Raw genomic sequence first — 22817 nt, forward strand, 5'->3', positions numbered from 1 at the left:
AAGAAAAGAAAAGAAAAGAAAAGAAAAGAAAAGAAAAGAAAAGACAGGAAAAAAGAAAAACAATACCGTACTATTAAATGCAAGCTTTTGACAGTCTTCCCTTTACTAACCAAAACGTGCGTATGCTTCAAACAAATGCAAATTAGGCAGCCAGTTTATAAACCATACCTATGAGATTTTTTAAGGAAAGCTATAACTGAATACACTCATACTGTTCACAGTTATGCTATACATTTTCCAAACAGAAATTATTCAGAAACATTAGGACATTAATGCATTTTAGTGTTTTGCATGACAATACATGAATTTGGTGCTCTCTGCTTTAGAAAATATGAGTTTATGACAGGGTTTGAGTCTATATATAAAGATTCTAGTCATATGATAGATTCTATTTGATGTTGTCATGGCAGAATTACTGTGAAATATAGAAAGATTTGTCCAATGAAAAATGAAAGTTCTTGATACTAAGAAAAACCTTGTTTTGTCCTTTCTAACTTGTTTAAAGTAACACAAGTAAGAATAGTAAAACTTACTAAAATGTTCTGTAGAAAGTCTCGCAGTTATATGCTGTATAAACAGAATATTTTCCTGGGCTGTGATCTGCGGTCTTCAATCTGAGCCCTTAGTTTTCAAAGGTAGTGACAGAAAAAGCAGTTTGAAAATCATGCTCAGAGAGAGAAAGACAGATTGCTCCCACTGAATTGCACCACTCACAACTTTTCTGTACTTCCTTTCATCTATAGGACACATATCTGCAAAGGCCTTTTATTTTACTTTCTTAGTAACATTCTGTTTCTATTTATACTACTTTAACAGAGCAATTGTTTTCTTCAAAAATATTCTGTATTACTAAATACTGCTTTTATGCATTATTTTGCATTTCCTGTTACATATCTTAAAGTAAGTCAAGTATAGAGAAGAGGAGAGAATGGTGAAGAAGAGAGGAATAGGAGCTCAGGTCATTCCATTCTGCGCTGGTAATTATGTTATTGTGGCCAGTAACTAACATTTGGACAAGGGTTTTTTCCTCTCTTTACTTTGGGGAGGCAAGGTTGAATCCAGCTTTGAAAAGAGGTAACAGCATCCCAAGTTTTGCCTTGGAAGGAGATCATATGCTTGCAGACATATAAACATCATCACAGAGAGCATTTGGGATTAATTCTTCATCTGCTGTTTAAAATCTGTACATTTTGTTCTCTTTGTGCAGAAAAAAAAAGCTCACAGAGTTTGCAGCAGCATAAGCTGACTTCATGAAAGATTATAAACCTACATTACTTCTGCTGTGTTCCACTTCAGCTGAAAGCTTTACCTGCAAAGACCAGGGATTCTTCGTCTGAAATATGACTCAAGCAGCTGGGAACTCAGCAGGTAGCAATGAACTCAGGAATAATAAAGATGGCTATAGCTTCTATATGTCTTTCATCGATTTTAATTAATTTCCCCAGTGGAACAATTTCACAGCTCTTCTAGTAATTCAGGCGATATTTATAAGGCCTAAAAAAGTTGTATTCTGAAGAGATTCATTAATTATGGAGCATAACTTCATCCCTTTTTTTTCCTGATGTGTAATCAACCTGCTATTTATAATGCTCTCAATTTTATGGCATGTTAGGCTGCTATATAGTCTTAAATAGCGTGTGTCTAATTAATGTTCTCTGATTTCATCAACACACATGAGCTATTCCTTCTGTCACCTTTCTTTCATTATCAGCATGCCCATATTGTTCAGATGTGGTACATAACAAGCATTATTTTATCCTGACACACAAATTGTAACCTTATCTTGTGATGTATAACTACTGGCAAGGTCCTTAAATAAAAAATGAGACTGCAGTCCCATGATAAAAGACCAGCCAAGAATATGCGCAGGTCAAACCTGTTCCATTACCACAGCTGTATAAATTTGATTTGCCATAAAGCTGCTTAATTATTTTGATCATTGAATCAGTCTAGTCAGGAAAGGAGAGAATATTAACAAGGGCACTGATATGCTCGAGATTTGGCTGTGTGAGAGTAATTAGCTTGGCGCATGTTTTAATCAAAACTGAATGCATGTCACCTTTGCTAGACGTTACTTCAGCTCACATACAGAAGAAATATGTTTCTTCAAAGATTTTAATTTTAAACTCCTTTAAGAAATGTAATTTTGGTACTTACCGTGATCCTGGTAAGTGTGGCCATTAAGTTTCTCACTGAAATATAACCTTGAGTCCCTTGGATTTAGGATCTGTGACAGATCTTAAAACTGCCGGGCATAAGGAGCCAGTTCATAAGGAGCGTCACTGAAACTCACGTGCTAAATCCATCAGCATCAGCCAAAAAAGGGAGAAGCTAAGCTGGCTGATAAACAACCCACATAAACACTGTTTAATCTTTCTCTGCTTGTAGAAATGGTTATAGGTAATATTTTTAAACTTTGAAAATTGTTAAATATGTAATCACTGCAGCTTAGTACTCTGATGTCTGTTTGCAGTGCTTAGTGCTCAACTGGTTAGCACCAAAATAGATTGTTCATCAAACAGATGTCTCAGAGGCAAATTAAGTTGGAGTGCACTATAGATCAGTTGCCGTGTTTCAAATAGTGCATGGATTTTGAGAAATGAAATCTTTTTAAAGCAAGGGGTAAATTCAGGTTAATTCAAAATGAGATCACAAATGTTCTTTTTGTGATATGCATCCTAAAATGAATAAAGCTACATAAATATATATATATATATCCAAGTTTGGTAGCTGATTTGTTCACCAGTTTCTGCAATTTCTAGTTATATTGTCTCATACAAAATCCTGTAAGTATATTAATCCCTCTGTATCAGAACTAAGCTGTTGCCAGCTGGGGTTTAAGAAGATATCCCTTTTGTAGCAGATATGTGCTGACAGTATTTATCATTGGAATCCTCATACAAGCTGTTTATCATGGGCTATGTGCTTCCAGGCTAATGCAATTTTTCTCATAGCTACCTATCACAAACGTACCCTATACAGGAGATATAATCATCTGTCAAATCTTGAATTGGAAATGCTGAGGTGCTTTTTCTGAGCCAGCATCCAGTGAAGCCTTGAGGAGGAAAGTTTTGCTGGGCAAGATGCCAGTTTTCATGGGGAATTCATTTTGGTTAAGGCAGTCTTTGTTTTGGGAGTGAAGTGTATCACCTGTGTCAAATGGTGCCATGCTCTGGGTTAATTACGAATCTAATGGGAAATTATGTACTTCAGTAGAGGCAAAGAATTTGCTATGCCTATATATCCCTGTGTTTGGAAGACCATTCACTCTTTATTCCAAAAATCTCACTGCACCACTGGATGAGTAGTAGAGATGTGGAGGAGGAAGGAGGATGAGAAAGACCTATATATCACTACATGTATCATCATAACTTGAGTGGGAGAGGGAGGAAGTGCTCTTTCCAGGTGAGATCCAACGGTGGCCCCCTGGTATCTGACAGATTATAGCTCTGATTTTCTCCTTGTCTCTGCACTTTGGTAGCAATGTGCTTATGGTCTCAGTAGCTCCTTCTGACTTCCTTAGTCCTACCAGCAGAGATCCAAATTGTTCAGAAATGACACAGTCATCACATTAGTCATACAGTCTGACACCAGCATGGAAGTCAAACTACTCATAAGATTTTTCCTGGCTGTAATACACAATTGTTATTTCTGTGATAGAAAGGCATATATCTCTTTCAGTGCAGCAATTTATGCTGAGAGATAAAAGTACAGTGTTTTTAATTAACTATCATATTGGAAATTTGAAAATAGAACTGTTTTGACTGAGAAATCAGCTATGACATGTCTTTCTTCAGGCTATTTGCATTAGAAGAATATATTGCTGGTATAAAGCAAATTGCTTGCCATCCTCTACAGTTGCAGTGAATTTACAAAACCAAGTTTCCCTGAGGGCAGAATCTATCAATAGCATGTTTTCACATGGCTTCAAGTTTCTGCTCGCCAGCACTTCTGCTTGGTTGTAGCTTTTCCTCTGAATCATGACTTTAAGATTAGGATGAATTCTTACTACCTCTTCATTTTTCATTTTTTCATTTTAAAATTGTAATAGGACAAGTTAAAGAGAAAAATTACAGATATTTGCTTTTATGATGCTTTCTGCAAACACCAGCGCTGAAGAAAACTACTGGAGTGGTAATACTCTTAAGTGAGGCTTATGCGGCTTTTAAAAAAGTTGTATATTTTTAATATGCAAGCATAACTGAACCATATATTATTTATACCGAATTTCTTTAAATATTTGCATTTATAAAATGAAACAACTCATTCAGTGTTAGCAACAGCAAGGACTTTGTATGGTACAATGTCTAAAAGGCTGAGTTCTGCCTACGTCACAAATTCTACATCACTACAGTGAATTATGGAGTAACCTGAGTAGAAAACCATTTTGTGTTTTAGAGAGAGAGCAATAAATGTCGGTTTGGATCCTTTGACTTGAGTATGCAAGCGATAAATATTTCAAAAGAGAATTCATTAGACAACACCTTCATGTAGAGAATCTTGAGTTCAGTCTGTTAGCTCCTTCCTTCCTGAGGGATAAGCAATAGGCACACAATTTCCTAATTCCACTGTTATGGGCAGGAATTCAGGGTTGCAAAAATTAAAAAAAAAAAAAAAAAAAGATAATAATGAATAATAAAAACATCTGTGTTTTATTATTTTAAAAATATTATTTATTACGTTTTATAATAAAATACCTTTTTAAATTATTATTATTAACATCAGTTGATCTTATCTGGAAAAAAAAAACAAAAACCCAGTCCCTTTACAAATAGAATCATACCCTCTGTCCCTTTTTGAGATTCCAAGATTTCAAGATTTTCAAGATTTTCTAGGCCCCCACCCATGAATCTGTATGTATTATGCTGCTTTCTTTCTTATTTCATTTTTCTCCTTCAGATTTCCTTCTCACTAAGCATCACTGTGTACAGTAAACAGACTAAAGGATTGTAATCCTTTCAGTCAAGATCACATTAGATTTACAACCATGTTACAGCTGGTCCACAGTGCTTCAACTGTATTTGGGTATTACCTGCCCTCTATTTAAGGTCAGTTGTTCTCTTATTAAATATCCACATGAAGGCTGATTCTTCAGACATTTCCTTGTGTCCCTTGCTTAAAACCTCTTATTTCAGTTATATCTTAAATCACAAATTATCACTACCTGCAAAAAGAGTCAGACCACTTATTTATTCTGAATTTTACTATTTTGCTGGTGGCTTTACCAGTGATAGATAGCTGAAGTTGGGTCACCCCAATTGACCAGTTTTTAGAGAGATGAGAGATATGATTTTCCTACATCATTTTAACTTTCTTTTTCTTTATATTGAATATGAATCAGTGATGGATATAAATCTGCTGTCTTCATATTTAGTGAAATACGTGCAAAGGCAGGTACTAAATGTGAAAAAAATAATTAACACATAAATATTATTCAAGCCAAACTGAGGAAAATAAGTTGGTATAAACCATATATAGATAACAATTCATGCCTGCAAGTCTTAAATGTTACAATGTTATTGGATGTATTTATACAGCTATGTTGAAATATAAGTACCTTCAGCAATAACGTTTGAGATTATAGTAAATAATTATTCATTGACTCTCAGAAGATTGCAAGGCAATACATTAATCTGTGACATTTCTCTTAGGAGACTGTAAGTCATGATCGTTTTGTGCATGACTGTGGCTTTATCTTACAGGCTACTAAAAGGAGATCAGCGATTAAATGTGCTAAGTCATAGCACAAGGAGCATCCATGCAGTCAGGCGAAACAAGCCCAGAGCTCAGCCCAAGCATGATATAAATGGGACTGACAGGGCTGGCTGCAGTGTTGGAGTGTGAAAAGGCAGCATTTAGAAAAAAGGTGACACCAGTCAAGTAAATCGTATCTCTAAGCTCACAAAGCTTAGAGCTGCAAAGTCCAGTTTCTAATGCTTGTTGACAAATTGCAGTATATTTTGGACATCCATGTTTTTAAGGTCTTCTCTGCAGGGAATGAGCAGGAAATACCAGTTTATCGTATCAGGAGATAGCACTGGCTTTATACTACCTATATTTGAGTAACTCCTGGACTATTCAGAGGTCCTTCATTGATATACCAATGTGATAATAGGTAAGCTTGTTCAACCTGGAGAAGAGAAGGCTCTGAGGTGAACTCATTGCAGCCTTCCAGTATACATGGTTTGATATAGATAGGATAAGGGAGAATGACTTTAAGCTGAAAGAGGGGAAATTCAGATTTAAGTGAAAACTCTTTACAAAGAGGGTGGTGAGACACTGGCACTGCCCAGAGAAGTTGTGGATGCTCTCTGTGGATGCCAGGTTGGATGGGGCCCTGGACAGCCTGGTGGCAACTTTACCCATGGCAGTGGGGTTGGAAGTAGATGACTTTTAAGGTCATTTGAACCTAAGCCATTCTATGATTCTGTAAGTCTTCAGACTCGATTTGCAATTGTATCATATAGAGGCTTTCTGCAAATGGAGTAGGATCACTGTATCCTTAACAATTAAAGGCCTTTGCTGAAAAATGCAGAAGAAATGCATAGGCCAGAAGAAGGTTTTTGAGGATCCTGAATGATTTATTGAAAAATATAGTTCACAGACTATAACTTAGCCAGATCCAGTGATATTGTTCAGCTTTAAAAAGTTGATGCAAAATCTGATTCTTCTTCATGAAGAGGAGAGAGGCAGAAGCAAAACACGAGCTGTTATTGGAGCAGATTCATAAAGCAGCTAGTGGTAATGACTGAAAAGCTTCATGAATGGTATGACTGGCCCTGAAAGAAAATTCATATATCAAGGTCCTAGTAGGGGCTACATGTCTTGAGAGGCAGTCAAGATAGCAGCTTCTGAGGATGGACTGCTCACCAAGTGCTCTATAGTAGCAGACCACTGGCACTGTGTTGTAAAACTGCAGTATGAGCAGCATATGAGCTAAAATATTATCAATTTGATAGTACAAACATAGAAAGCAATAAGATCTTACTAGGTGCTCCAAATAGGCTGCATTTCTAAACCTACATCACTCTTAACAGTTTTGATCCATGACGTGGTTAACATAAAGTAACAACAAGACAAATTTTTATATCATTGAGGCTCAAGGAAGAGTACATTCTTGTGGATGTGTGTGCATACCAACCAGAAATCCAAAGAAAGTTTCTATCAGTGAGTCTCTGAGGCACATTTTTGGGAAATACCGTTGTTCTCTCTTTAGACAAATAGCCGTACTTCAAGGGAGAGTACCCAGATATCAAGAATGTATTGTTAAGACCTGTGGGATAGGCATCTGCCAGTCATTTATAAGAAAAATGGCTGTGTATATTTGCTTCTTGTATTGATTGCCATCGTTTAAAGGCACAGAGATTTCCTTTCAGACAATAGGAGCACCTCCACTGACTTCCTTATCACTCGCAATGTGAAATGGAAGTTAGAGCAAGACAACCGGCCTCCAGATGCCCATTGCAACACCCCTTGCTTTTGGCTCTGTGATGTAACACGTTTGGATCACTCAGCTCCCGCCTCACGTCATGGGCTAATTGCAGGTGCACCACAGGGACAAAGGCAACCATGAATTTTTCACAAACATACTCCATGGCTGTGCTATCATATAGTAATGTGCATGTTTATTAGTTTCATCTGTAACATCCAAATTTTTGCCTATAACCTTACCAATTCCGTATGGAAGCACAAAGAGATGGGGGTAGAAGGAAAGGTGTTTAATTTATTTTTAAATGATTGGTTTTTAATGGCTTGACAATCTGCCTTTGGAGAGTAATTAATTTGGAGATAAATGTAAATTAAATGACAGGTTTTCAGTTTGCTCAGTGGGTGAAGCCACTGGGGACAGTAGAAACTGTGACTCTGCCAAAGTTATTTTACAGACTAACTGTAGGGAGATAACTGCTGTTATTATAATTTACAACAGCTTACCATTTCATCTATTGGTTTTGGTTGTAATTTAGATATGGTCATTTCACTAAAAGGAAGCTGTTGCTGATAATCTAGGAGAAAAATACTGATGTTATTAATGAACCATATCATGCAGTTACAAATTCAGTACTTTAGATAACACTGGAGAAACTTGTATGAAATGTTCCTGGTTGTGTGGTCACATCACACCTCCTTAGTGTGTAGTCTCCTGCTGTGACATGACACGGTACAGCTGCATGCAGTGTGTGAGCACAGAGGTCCCTGTGGCTTAAGTGCCTGCATCCCAAAATGGATTCAGAGTATGAAAGGTGGAGATCCATTCCTACTGTACTGGCACTATTTGTTTCCATGTGTCTTAATAAATATGAAAATTCATGGCCCAATACCACTTAGCTTATGACTGCCTTGGATACAGCTGCTGATAGGGACACCTGTCAACTGTATTCAGTCCTCACGATGTGGATTGCCTCTAAGAAAGCTTAGCTGTTCTGTAGCTCGTTAAGATAAAAGGCCAAGTTCTCAGAAGTGATCATCAAACAGAACGTCCTGTTGTTGGACTGGAAAAAATGAAGGCTACTGACTTCTGCAAATGCATGGGGGAGAAAAAAATAGGAGAAAGAGCTGCATTTTAAAAGTAAATAAAAGTTGAGCTCTTCACAAAATACAGCTGGTTCTGTACTTTGGTTTTTTGTCCATTGTTCTGTTGCTTTTGTTGTGGTTGTTGTTTTGTTGTTTGATTGCTTTTTAATACTGGCGCATAAATTGATAACCAAATTAATGACTGAAAGAATTCTTTCCAAAATTAAGTATTTTGGCTGTGTTACCCCCTGTGTGGGGGGGTTATGTCTTCCTTTTTGCCAGTTCTACAAAACTGCAGACCTTCAGACACATGCCTCCCCTCACACTAGAAGGAATTAACACAAGTTTTTTGTACAGTTTCTGCTGCTAGATAAAATGGAAGCTATGGACATAATTTTTTAGTTAAGTAAATATAAACATACCTCACAAAAAGTAGAATATAATAAAAAGTAGAATATAATAGTATTATTTTTTTAATTGTATACTTGCATTCAATTAGACTTGAAAAATTGCTATATTTTCTGGGATTTAATTTTTATTGATTTTTTTGGTAGCTTTCCTTTTATTGCTGCATGCCAGTAAGTGAACCATAGAACTGACTATATGAGCAAAACACCTGTGATTCACATCTGTTCAGGTATCATCCCACATCAAAATAGGTGTTCATGTTTAACTGTTAGTAAAACTAGTGAAAGAAAAGACTATTGAAACCCCCATTAATATTCTGCATAAATGGCAATCTGTGGAAATACAAAATATTGCTAAATATATGTATATATTTATTCAAAATATTACTATTTTACGTATGTTCATATGTTAAGTATTAAATATCTATTTAAAGTAAAAATTTAGGGTAATTATTTGTTGCTTTATAAGCAAATTAGGATTTTTTTCATGCTAATATGTAAATAAGAATTAATATTAGCAAATTAGAATGATTTGTAAACAAATGTTACAGAAATATTCCTTTCGTATGGGATTTATGTTATTTTTTATGTTGTTTGTATTTTCTCCTAATTTAAAAATCATAAAATAGGATTTGCATTCAGCAATAGATGTGATAAAAACACTTCCTAGATTAGAAAAAACTTGGAACCTGGCAATCTGTCTATGGGGAATATTTTTCATATGGAAATTGTCTAACAGTTTGTTCTTTTGATAACACATGAAAAATGCATCTGGGTATTTGCAGATCCAAGATTACATGCATGCTCCATAGAGCTTCAGCATACTGCAATGTGAAAACTAAGACCTCAGTTCTTTCCCTAAAATCTGGGCAGCTCGCTGTTCTGCACTGCTGTAGTATGCTCCCACATGTGCCAGAACATTTCTTACGGGTAACCCGCAGGCTGGTATGCGAGCTGAGCTGCCTGTGAAGCAGTCAGAGGTTCAGAGATGGGCAGAAGCAAAGCAGGACGTATTCATCTTATGAACATTAGGAGATCTGAGTAGAATATTTATATTCTCAATGGGCCGATCTCATTTCAAGTGCCCTCCCATTCCCTGTATCCTATACTCTGGGCTGCGTTCCTCCTCTTTGTATTGATGACAGTACTAATCTCTACATTTTGGCTGGTGTCTTAGCAGAAAAAATGCTCTGAGCACCATTCATCATGACCATCCTCAGCAACATGTGTCACCAGTGATAGCCTATCCTGAAGAACCTGTTGAATCCAAAAGTGAGTCACCGTTATTTGCAAGTGAATCTTGTTCTCCCCCAGGCATAGTTCTTCATACTCAGCTGTATTTCCCACCTTCCCAAAACTGCAATGCACATCAAAGAAATAAAGCACACAACTTTTAATTTAGAGATCACAGCCAGACACTAATTATTCTACATGATAAGTTGTCAGCATGTTTACTTTGCACGTTTTGGAGAGAGGGATTTATATTCTTTAAATATTTGAGCAGGTCCTGAGCAGCTGCGATCGCCTGAGTGCAGTAGGTTTGTGCAGTTTTCATTTAGAAGCATAAAGTATTAACCTAATTTTTTCAACGTAAGGAAAACTGAGATGCAACACTTCAGGTTACTTACTGCAAAGAAAAAAAATGCAAATCACTAGAGGAGGCAATGTTTTCAGACAAACATAAATGAATAACTGCACTGAAGGAAAACATGAATCCACTCCAAATAGCAATGTATCTCTCCCACATCAGAACTTGGATTCCTTGAAGTGAACATTCGTTTTCTGGTGGGTAATTGATGCTTGATCATGGCAAGTATCCACTTCTCTGAAATGAAGTTGAGAAACCATTCCCATGTTCTGGTTCATGACTTTCTATTAATCTCAATTTTCTGAACACTTTAAAGTGGGAAACCAAAGCACCTGGGGGTCAGCACTAAAATAAAGGAAACTGTGCACATGGAAAGGGTTAATTACATGATTGATCCTGCAGCCACTATGGTGGTGATTCAGTATCCTAGTGAATGGCAGAAAATGAAGAAATGAACACATTTACTACAATATGTTGTTTCAAAACATTGTTTTCATTTATCTGTGGTCTCTCTATAAAACAAAAATAAGATCGGGTTGAAGGGCTGCAGCTGGTAAGAAAGTAACAAGGTCTTGTCTACCAAATAACCACAAGAAAGTAAAGATTAAGCAATGCCATGCACTCAAGTACACAGCCATTCTGAGTATAACATTTTTTTTCCATAAATTCATCTACAACCATCACACAACCATTTAGAATTTCCTGGAAACCGTTCATTGCAGGCAGCGACATTCTGAGTCCCTGGGGAGGCTTTGTTGTTGAATATACTTTTCCCCCATTCGAGTGACAGTGTCATGTTTGTGTGAGTGGCAGTTCGAGATGACAATGATCATGTGAGTGAGCAAAAGTAAAAGGCCACAGTGTTCTTCCTTCTTATGAGAGTTTACTAGGTTCCATCTCAGCAAGTTTAATATATATATATATATGTATGTCTTCTGTTATTATGCAATAAATGATTGAACAGTAAAGAGTAACAACACTGGCAACAAATTTAACAAATCAGATCTTACCGCAGACTTAACAGAAGTTTACACGGAGTTAACACAGAGAGCTTTAAAAACTCTCATAAAGTTGTCTGCTTTTTTACGTGAGCACTGCTTCTCCGTTGTGGCCTAATTCCTTAAAAAATATGTGCAACTATTTTCAAAAACAGAATTATAAATACTAAGGGTGATAAATAGCAATAATTATTTTGGGAAAGGACTGTGATGCTGATATGATAATGGGGTGCAGGTATGCTCAGTCAGCTTTAGGCTATTGGGCCAGTGCATAATAGGACAGCATAAATACCCTCAGGGTTTAGTTGTTAAATGTCTAGCTACGATTCCAAGTGAAAAATATATCATGATGCTAACAGAAGTGTCTGATAAGGAGCTGAATATTAGGAAGTAAAGGATTAGGAGAAGTAATGTTGTGTTGAGTTGCATTCATTTTTATTCAGAGAAATCATTTGCCACAGTGTTTTTCTCTGGATATTTTGTTTGTTGCAATGAAAGGTTTATGAAAGACTTTAACTGAATTGAAATAACAATGCTAAGGCTTTAAAAAGTCTGCCCTTTTTCTTGTATTTCCTTCCTCATTTCAAATGACAAGCTTGAGATTAGTGGTTTATGCAGTGTGTCCAGAAGATTAATGTTTCTAGGTGAGCTTAGAGAGCTGTTTCATTTGATCACTGGAATTTCTCATTGCACTGGTAAAAAAAGGAAAAGAAACAACAACAACAACAAAAAAAAACCAGTTCTAAAAGCTGCAGGTGCTGACATTTCAGATGGGTCTACACCAACAGTCTTCCCTTAACAATGACAACAGATAACAATTTCAGTTATGACGATGCTGAGAACAAAGAATGTTCTGTTTGCTATATTAAAGCAATTGACCTTAGCATCCACTTTAACAGCTATAATTTAACTCCAAGTTCAGGAATTCAGTATTCCTCAGTGTTCCCTTGCAACCTTTTATTTCCAGAAACTATGTAATAAAGACGAATTGCAGAACTTAAGAAAAAAATTTCAGGTTGAAAATGCATGCTTATATTGTGACTGTGTTCATATGCAAGCATACATGGGTAAGTATATGAAGGGAAAGGTAAATACAGCAACATTGATGATCAGAGGACTGGAGCACCTCCCCTACAAAGACAGGCTGAGGGAGCTGGGCTTGTTCAGCCTGGAGAAAAGAAGGCTACGATGTGACCTCATTGCAGCATTTCAGTACCTAAAAGGGAGCCTACAAACAGGAGGGGAGTCAATTCTTTGAAAGGGTAGATAACAACAGAACAAGGGGAAATGGTTTTAAGTTGAAGGAGGGAAAATTTAGGTTGGATATCAAGGGGAAGTTCTTTACAGAGAGAGTGGTGAGGAGCTGGAACAGGCTGCCCAGGGAGGTTGTGGGTGCCCTGTCCCTGGAGGAGTTCAAAACCAGTTGGATGGGGCCCTGGGCAGCCTGGTCTAATATTTAAATGTGGAGGTTGGTGGCCCTGCACATGATGGGGGCGTTGGAAATTCATGATCCTTGAGGTCCCTTCCAACCTCAGCCATTCTGTGTAATTCTGTATGAACATTAGATAGAGTTTAGAAACCTGGATGAAAATTTTAACCGTGAGGAATCTGTTTGAATTTCATGCTCATGCTCCAAAAGAAAAAGTCTGGCTTCCAACAGGAACCTGTACAAATAAGGATTATGACATCCTAAACACCCACACATTCAAGACAGAGAAAGTAAGGTAATATTTATTGTCTTGTCTAGCTCTATATGTTTCTTACTGCAAACTAAGTAGAAATTAATTTCCAAAACTTTTTTTACAAACATTCGTGCTTTGTGTATGTATGTGGTTAGCTCAGATAACATGTTCTGAAAAAGCAAATTGGAAATCTCTTTTGCTCAAAACTTTTTGGTGAAAGAAGTGGGTTAGACTGGACAAGTTCTTCATTCCTGCATTCTCAGAGCCAAAATTACTTAATTTTTTCTGTGAGTAATAGAGACCTATTGCTTGTATGGCAAAGCCAAAGAAGACAGAAGATATTACTGGGAAGCATAGAAGAATGTAGATCCATTTACTGTTAGAGTAAAGAGTAAACAGTAAACTGTTGGTGAATCACCAATTTGAAATTGTATTTTTTGACTTTTATCTGTATAAAATTAAACAGTAATTTCCTCTATGTTCTTATTTTTGTAGTGCTTTTGGTGTTCAGATTGAATTTAAAAAGTTTCAAAATAATTACTTTGTTTTCTGAAATTATTTTTAGAAATCTATTGCAATGCTTCCTGTTAGTGATTCAAAATATATGCAAATCAATATCATTAGTAGAAGTACACCTTATACCCCTTGCAAGAGAATTTCTGAAGGATCATTTGAAGTGTATTTGCATGCAAGACCAAACATAAATTTACAGTAGCAGACAGCAACAGTCCAAAAAACTGAAGTGAGAATGATGATGATTTATGTTTCTAGAAAATATTTTTGACAAGACCTCTGAGATGTTAGCTGTGATAATGGTTAGAGAGAACAGTAATTGAAAAAGGAGCTGAGGGAATGAAAGAAGGGGGGATTATAAAGCTGAAACAGAGCTCACTTCTTGCTGAGAAACACATTTTCTGTTAAAAAAAAAAAAAAAAAAAAAAAAAAAAACAACTAAAACTCAGAACACTAATATTATATATTATTAAAAATAATGGAGTGATGGGGCATTTATGTGATTAGCAAGGTGACTCATGGCATTACTGATTTCCAGTTCTATTTAACAAAACACAAGAGGAGGAAAGATAAAACATGATTTAGGATTTAAGCTAATCCTAAACTATGTAGCATTTTAGGAGGAGAATCATGCTGGAGTAAGAGAATGGAGGGAAAATAATATTGTGTCTAAAACTAGTTTGAGGTTCTCCTGTCTCCTTGCAAAGGATCTAGGGCTGCTGGAGGCAGAAAACTGGAATGTATGAACCATCATTTTCTCTATTCCTATCAACTTTCTCTTATATTTTGTATGCAGAAATGCCTAAGTAAGCAGAATGAAAAGACATTGTATATTGTTTATTTTTAAGCTTGTCAGTATTTCCAATTATTGCATGTCCTGCTTTCTCAGTAAGCTTCAATGCAATAGCAGTTTTATTGTTAGTATAAATTGGATCCTCTGTGGAAATGCATGCATTGGCAATGAAAGAGTTACTAATGGCTACAATCTGAGTATTGCTCATACAAAAATATATCAGATTTGGAATATTGTTTGTAAATTATTTCCACAATAACATTTCCTCCCATGTGCCAAATTTCAGTGGATTTATCTCTGCTTCTGCTGTCATTTTATCCAACCCTGAGCCGTTAATAAAAATGGTACAATTTAGAATATTCTAAATACAGTCACAGGACATTTTCACATATATAGCACAGCTATATTAGTTTGCAATACTAATACAGTGATATTGTTAGAGGAAAACAAATCTTTACAGTTATTATATGAAAACAGATAATTCTGTGGCTGTCCATCAAATGTTTACAACAGTTTTGTTAGAAGACAAAAAAAAAAAAAAAAAAAAAAAGACAAAAACCTGGTAGAACTCTAACATGTGGTAGTCAGAACAAAAATTTTTCACTAACATTGGCACAGGAAAATTACTCTATCTTAGGGGAAATGCTTGAAGGCTTGTGCTATGTGTATTTGAAGCTTGAAAATAACCTCTTCTATAGATTCCCTAACCTAGATAAACCTGGAACATGGAAGGTCATAAGCAGAAAGAAGGAGTGTAGAAAAGAGAATTGACCTGCTGAAAGCAGTTCTGAACCCTCACAACCTTATTTATTTATTTGGTTGCGGCAGGGGATTTGTCCAAACAAGGGAGGACCAAGGTAAAAGCTGAGTTCACCACAAAGAGAACAGTGATGTATAGAGGGAAGATTCCAGGACAAAGCATGTGAGGAATACCCTCAAGGTCTGAGCTGCCCTTGAATGTTTTGACAACAATGTATGAATAATGTATTGATCCTTCAGTGAGAACTTGGTTATGCCAACCAAGCTCAAGGGTGGAGGCAGGTACAGCAGCCCACTCTGCAGAGGCGCGGCTTCATCTTCACACCCCTTACCTCCTTGAAAGTGCCCAGGGCATGCAAAATGACTTGTGCTGTGGAAAGCACTGCCCAAGTCCCACCCAGAAACACTTTGGAAAGCTCATTGTTCAAAATTACAAAGAAATATACTTCAAGTATATGCAAATTTTGTTTCAATGTCTGAGAAACACTATCTGCAAATAAAATGTTTGTGTTTTTTTGAAAAAATATTGCTATTGATATTTTGAGAATAGTTCTTGTTCGTGTTCCAGTGAATAAAGTTGACAATCTGCAAGAAAAACAGTGAGAAAGACAAAGGGATTGGGGCAATAGGGACAGTGAACTCTTGTATTCTACAAATTTCAGTTGCCTTTAAAAACACTGCTTGAAGCATTAAGCTAAAATTAGTAAGAAAGTTAGATAAAGGCCTGTGGGGCAGGGAAAGTAGCTAACCATAAAAAAAAAAAAAAAGGAGGAAGGAAGAATTTATTAAATTAAAAATTACTTGGGTTAAGGGCATGTTCCTTAGACAGAAAATCATATTGAAGCATGAAAGAGTTAGATGAAAGACTGTCATACTCTTTCCCCATGACAATGTTTAATGTTGCTGCTTGAGGCTTCTTACACTGCTGAGAAATTCAGACAACTAGTCAACATTGAGTGTTGTCTGAGTCTCATGATAATGCCTATATTCTTTTACCAGAGAAAAGCAGCAGAGCCTGTTGGCTTCTGCCCTGCAATGACTGTGCTTGATCTGAAAGAAGAAAAGTGCTCTATTTTCTTTTTGGAAACGACACCTTTATTACGATCAAGAGAAGCCAAAGAGAGAATGATGTTCCTTACTCTCTGGAAAAAGCTGTAATTCAAGGACCAGTTCTGTTTCCCATTAATGGCAACAATGAGAAGCTACAGTGTGAACTAGCTAGTGTGAACTACAGGTGTTAGTATCACACAGAGTCCCTGCCTGAACTTTTATTTCTGAAGGTAGCAGACAGTTCCTGATGTACTTTTCCACCACTTTCCTACATCCTTGTGGCAGCATTGATCTTCTGCATATGCAGAATTAGCCAGACTGTGTGTTAAACAGCCACATGGTAGGTAGAAATCTTTGGGTTTAATTTGTTTAATCAAAAGAGACTTCCTACAGAAGGAAGACTACTACAAGGAAGATTTTGGCTTTGATTTTGGTTTGCATGTATGACTGCCAGCTTTATGGCACTGTGACACAAATCAAACCAGAGGTTTTCACATCTAACACCCCAAATCCTGCAGCCCTTTGAGCTGGTCTATAGGTAAGTGGCTATGACCAGGTGGTTCCTTGCAAACAAATCTGAGTCACTTGCACCTGTAGAACAGCAAAATGGATCATCCTGTAGGGGAGCCTGCCAACCCAGTGCTAAACAGAGAAAGAGTGGGCAGGATTTTCATCAACAGGGCTCCCGTTCCAAAGAAAGTGCTTCATAAGACGTGCACTTTTCTCATTGTGTTCCTTCCCCTGCGGCCCAGTGTTCCAGTGGGATTACTACCCTATGACAGGATTTGATTTACAGGGATTTGAGCACTGGCAGAGAAGCGGTTTGGAAGGTCTCAGCCACAGTCTCTGAAAACTCAGCAAAGTCCATGGAGAATCTTCAAGAGGACTCAGAATTAGTATTGTCCACTTCTCTGGACATGCTGTAGACTACTGCTGGTTGCATGCCCAATTGGGTCAGGAGAAGCTGTCCGGTGACTGAGCCATTACTTGGAGTGAGGTGATAGACATGGCAGCAGGCATACAAAAATCAAGATGTCAATGCTCCGCACCAGCTGTGAAACAGTTTGAACTCTGTCATGCAGCTGTGGGAGAAGTTGCCATCTTAAACCCTGAAGGAACTGTTTGTGATGGGTGGATAGGTGGGACGGGATTTCCCTCTTAGCTGTCACCCGTTCTCACACCATCCTGGTTCTCCAAGAAACAGTGACTTTCCAGCAAGACAACTCCTGACACTTCTGTTACTGAATAGTGTTAAGAATGATAGCTTATATAACCCTATATCCTCATTTCATTCTAGCAGTGTTCAGTGAAAGAAAAGATGGCTGAACAAAGCAATTTCATATACCATTCAACAAGCAGCTCTTTCTGTATAAAGGATTAACAATAGCTGTTATCTTTGTACAAAAAAAAAAAAAAAAGGTTCAAATTATTTCAGTGGTAAGAGAAAATCTAAACGCAGCTGAGAGTCTCACGAACAAATTATTTTAATACTATTATGGAAAAGGGAAATGTGTGACCCAGACTTTCATTTAATATTTTATTAACCATGAAAGTTAATTTGAGTTTGTGTTCAATTTTCTGGGAAGTTGTATAATTTTGGTACAGGAATGAACTGTCTTTTCCTCTCTGCATTTTTCACATTTTAGTACTGGAGATGGGAAAAGGAGGAGATAACACACAACTAATGTAACACAGGAAATAAAGTCTGTGGTGCAAAAAATGTCAGATAACTTCATTAAAATTCCTTTAGTATGCAAGAGGAAGGATATATATAGTACTGGCAAAGGAAAGAATACAAAATAAAGACAAATTAGTGTTAATTTTGCTGATATTCCCTTATAATCACATGACTAGGGGCTTCTCTAAATGTCATCTACCTCTTAGTCTTTACTTCAGTTCTATATACTTCAGGCTATGTGAAAAAAAAAAAAAAAAAAAAAAAAAAAAGGAGAAAATGCATTTTGTTCTTCCAACACTTGCATCTATCTGGTTATAAATTTTACATTCACTGTATGAATTCTTTCTCTTTTCAGTTTTTCCTACAGTTGTGGCTTCTAGTACTTCAGTAAAAGGTTGGTCTAACACAGAGCTAGATAGTCTGGAAGTACACAGTGACAGCTTTTTCCAACCAAAATTTTAAGCCAAGAAACTGGAAGTTTCCAAGGAACGTGTCTTCAATCATTCACAAGAATGTGTGGAAGAGCATCTAATGGAAATTAGTTGTTTGGCTACAGAGGTCTTTACAGTTTCCTTAGCTTTTGGTCTTGGTTCCCAGGCTCTCTGACTTTGAGCCCACATCAGGAGCTATGCCTGCAATAACTGTAGATATCTAGGACTTTTCTCTTTCAGGGTCTTATCTTGAAAAGTGGTCACAACTTAAAGGCCAGTTAGGAACAATTCCTAGTTCATGTCAATTTTATGCCTATGTCCAGAAATTGTACAGAAGAGTACTTGGCTGCCTGGGGCCAAAAGTCATACCAACAATCACTCTAACAGTTCAATACAATAGATAGATGACTTCTAGTGCCTGGTAGTGGCACTATTTAATGTTATAATAAACAAGTAGCCTGATAAATGGGCATTGGATATACAGGAGAAAGCCTGAAGTCTCAGTTTCATGTAATGAGCCTGTGCTTGCTGAATCTTCCAGTTTACAGCATTTCTTTTTGGAAAGAAAACTGGTTGATTGGCTTTTTTTTTCCAATCATGCTTTTAAAATAATCTGATCGACATTTGTACTTAGGAGTACTGAAATACTTCTAGTATGTGAATACAACACTTTTGGTATCATTGCTTACACTTACTAACATTACTTACAAAATCTGTGTAAGGGCATCTGTACATTTGCCCTCAGGACTGAATTGTCAAATTACTTAAGCTGCAGACCTATGAGCAAGAATGGTTGATACAGCCCCTTCAAAACTGGAGGATTTATGCACCAGAGAATTCTTGGTCACCACTAGAGGAGTTAGGTCACTGCATAGAGGAATTAGGCAGCCTACATTAGGAAAGGGCAATGGGAGAAAAGTAATCATGCTGTGCTGAGTTGCTCTAACAGTTCAATTTATGTAGCCACTGAATACATTTACTGTTCTTTCTAAATGGATTGCATATTGTTATTATATTTTTAAGGTCTTTTTTTTTTTTTCATTCATTGCTAGGCACTTTCCGATATAATTAGAAACAAAAACACTACGTTTGAAATTAGACATATTGTGCATATGACACAAGATATTGAATGAAATCTAGGTCTCACACCTTAACTATACTTTCCTGAACATACAGAACTGAAGTTACATTCCTTTTAATACAGAAAGTAATCTTATTTGACTCTGAAAGCACAGAAAGAGCAGACAGACTACTGCATCCCAATTGTTTGCAGTTACTTTCCTATTCATTATGATCTCCTAATATTTTGAATTTCAACACTGATTTTATCTTATTCTGTAGGTGAACATTTATAGCATTTGATCAGCAAATAATGTGAGAGTCCCTGGGCTATTCTACACATACAGGAGTATGAATCTCTGTGCTTTGTCAAGTTGTCTAGTTCATATTCCTCTACAATTGCAGTAACTAATTTTACAGCATAAGGAGTGATATCTCTCTGCATTCCTCAGGGTGGAATTATTAGTGCAGGTGTATCTCTGTGCTGTAGCCAACAAATTTGTTTGACACATGGTTTATGACCTACTGGATGTACATGTCTGCTGTGAAACTAATGACGGATGAAGCAAGAGAACAAGTTATCTCACAAGATTTCCAGTTGAGCTAGAAATAATCTGTCCTGTGAAATGTTGACATGTTCACTTCTAATCTCGGTTAGAAAATTGAGGTTGGAGTAGATAGTGCTGAAAAATAATGGGGTGAAAATCCTTTCTAACTTTTCAGACCATTTCCTGCATACATCCTTAACTTGCTACAGAGTGCTTAGAGAGTTTCAGAGATATTCATTCAGGTTCATTTTAAGACAAAATCCCCATGTGTACAGCTTTACTACAAAATATTTCTTGTGTTAAAGAGAAATTCTGGCTATTACTGTTTGTGTAACATAGTTCACTGTTTTCCGCTAATATCTTTAGAGATTTATTTAAGAGCAAGGGAATCATAACTGATTCTCTGTTTCCTTAAAATGTTACTTTTCCAACAGCAATTGATTAAAATAAATCAAACACGTAGCAAACAGCCCAAGGTCTTCCATACTACTTGTCTTTGTTAAAAGTAGATGCCGTAGACCTGCAAAGGTATGTCTACAAGAGTAATCATCAAAACAGCATTGATCTCTTTGAGAAGGGTGTGAACAAGTTTTGAAAGCTCTTTAATGTTCGTGTACCTAAGACTAATAACCTGGCAGGTGGCTCTGAAAAAGAACCAGATGATAGACACTGAAGGTATATGAAGATGAATCCTACAGCCTGAGGAATTTTCCAAGAATGGATTACAATTCTACCTTTTTATTTTCTCTCTAGAATCTGTCCTAGTTTTAGTAGTAGATGTTAATAGTCAATAAAGCCAATGACCTTAAAGCTGACATATTAAAATAGTGTGGAAAGGTCTAATTATTGTAAAGGTCACAAGATTAAATTTTCATTCCAATTTTTTTATTTCCAGGAGCCAATGGAAATGTAGAACAGCTATCAAAATTCCCCTGTGACTTTCAATAAATGCTTGATGTTTACTTTGTTGGGCCAACATTAGAATTTATATTCGTTTAAATATGGGAATCATATCTGAATTTTTAACAACCATGAAAGTGGAAGGTTTATATATGTTTAATAAAGCAATTGCTTAAAATTAATGGCAGGAAAGCATTTCAGAAAGCATGAAAACTGTCTCCAATATTCATCTTAATTGGGAGAGACAACTGAAACAACAAATGTAATGTTTTGTGGAAGAATATGATCTAAGATTAATACATTCTATAATATAGTAGAATGAAGAATGAAGTACTGTTAGATTAATTTCAGAATGTTTTTTATGGAGAAGATTTTACCAAATATACATAAATTTTATAGGAAACTTTTCATTTCAGAACATATAATTTTAAATATGTGTTAATTTCTCTCAAAAAATTGAATTTAAATGGAAAATGCATTTAAAATTATTTTAATGTTTGAAGCATAACACTTCCAATGGAAAAATCTCTGCTTTCAAAAAATCTGATGAACATTTTTCAGTGTCTCTGATTACTAGAAAATATCAGATGGATATTTTTTTCCTACTTTGTGCAAACTAAAATTATCCAGTCCATCAGTCTCAGGCTTTTATTTCAGGTTTTGAGGTAGAGAATACCATAAATGAATAAGTTTGGTTTTTTTAGTGTCATTGCACTGTGTAGTGATGCTTTCTCATTCAACACCTCTGTTTTCTTTACTTTTCCCCCTCCTACTTTCATGTTTGGATTAAGCACAGGCTTTACAAGAACATGTGCTTTCTCAAAAGTCTTTATTGCTACGTGATTCCATGGTAGATGGAATATATTGTTCTGTCACAGCAATTTAACACTGAAATAACTCTTCTGATTTCCTGATTTTGTTGAATGTTACCCTTTCATATATCAGTGAAATCAAGCAGAGTTGCAGCTTTAACATCACTCAAATAGCATGAAATTTGTTTCCTGATTAGAAAATTTGTTTTTTCCATGAAATTTGTTGTAAAGTTGACTGTACAACACCCAGGTGCTTTTTAATACAGATTTGTATTTATATTGACAGCTCAGGCAAAGCATTCTTCACTAAAGGGCCTGTCTGCATTTATTTCTCAATAGGTAATTATTACTAGCATTCAAAATGATGGATGTATATTTCCTGGTGTGTTTCTGAATATGATTCAAAAGAAGGGAAGAATTTGAGATCCAGTGTGACTAATGTATTGCATCATGTATTTTTACATTTCATTGATAAGTATACAGGCATAATATAAATGAACTCAATATATACATATGTGCAAGATTTCTGGTGTTGAGAATTATGAGTACTTATCTAAGGTAAGGTATGTGCAAGAACAGATACTCTTTTGACCCACTAAAATTTTAAAGACAGTATGCTTGGATACTCAGAAGAACAGAAAATATATTTATTTGGGTTAGGAAATGCATGTTATTTTATTTGATTTTGAAAACTCTCTTTTTGGGTAGATAATGAAGTGCCAGTTAAAGATCAATTTGCATTTTGCAAGACCTTAAAGAACAACTCTCTACAACCACTGCAGCCCTTCACAACTGTATTTTAATTTTTCATCATTTGTCTCTACATTTAAGTTACCATTCAAGTTTCTGTAATAGCTTCAGAAGTCCTCATCTTCACGAGTAGAAACTTATGTTAGTAAAAAATGTCATTTCTCTCCAACCAGTAAATGACATTTTTCCTAAAATCCTCAGGCATTATAGTAAGAATATTTAGGAAAGCTTTATAGTATCAATTTAAAAGTGGTAAAAACTAGATAGCTGTTTTACATATGCTGTCCATTTTCAATGTCTATTAATCATTTCCAGTGCCTTTGCAAAGTGTTTCCACC

General features: G+C 36.2%; 1 protein-coding gene across 5 annotated transcripts in view; it reads left to right on the forward strand.

Annotated features, from left to right (window-relative positions):
• RALYL (RALY RNA binding protein like) overlaps positions 1-22817 on the forward strand; it is a 192027-nt gene that overhangs the window by 95475 nt on the left and 73735 nt on the right. The gene's annotated exons all lie outside the window — the stretch shown is intronic.

Source organism: Lagopus leucura, unplaced genomic scaffold, assembly GCF_019238085.1.
Source record: "Lagopus leucura isolate 7727_CA_CO unplaced genomic scaffold, USGS_WTPT01 Super-Scaffold_100002, whole genome shotgun sequence".
Lineage (NCBI taxonomy): Eukaryota > Metazoa > Chordata > Aves > Galliformes > Phasianidae > Lagopus > Lagopus leucura.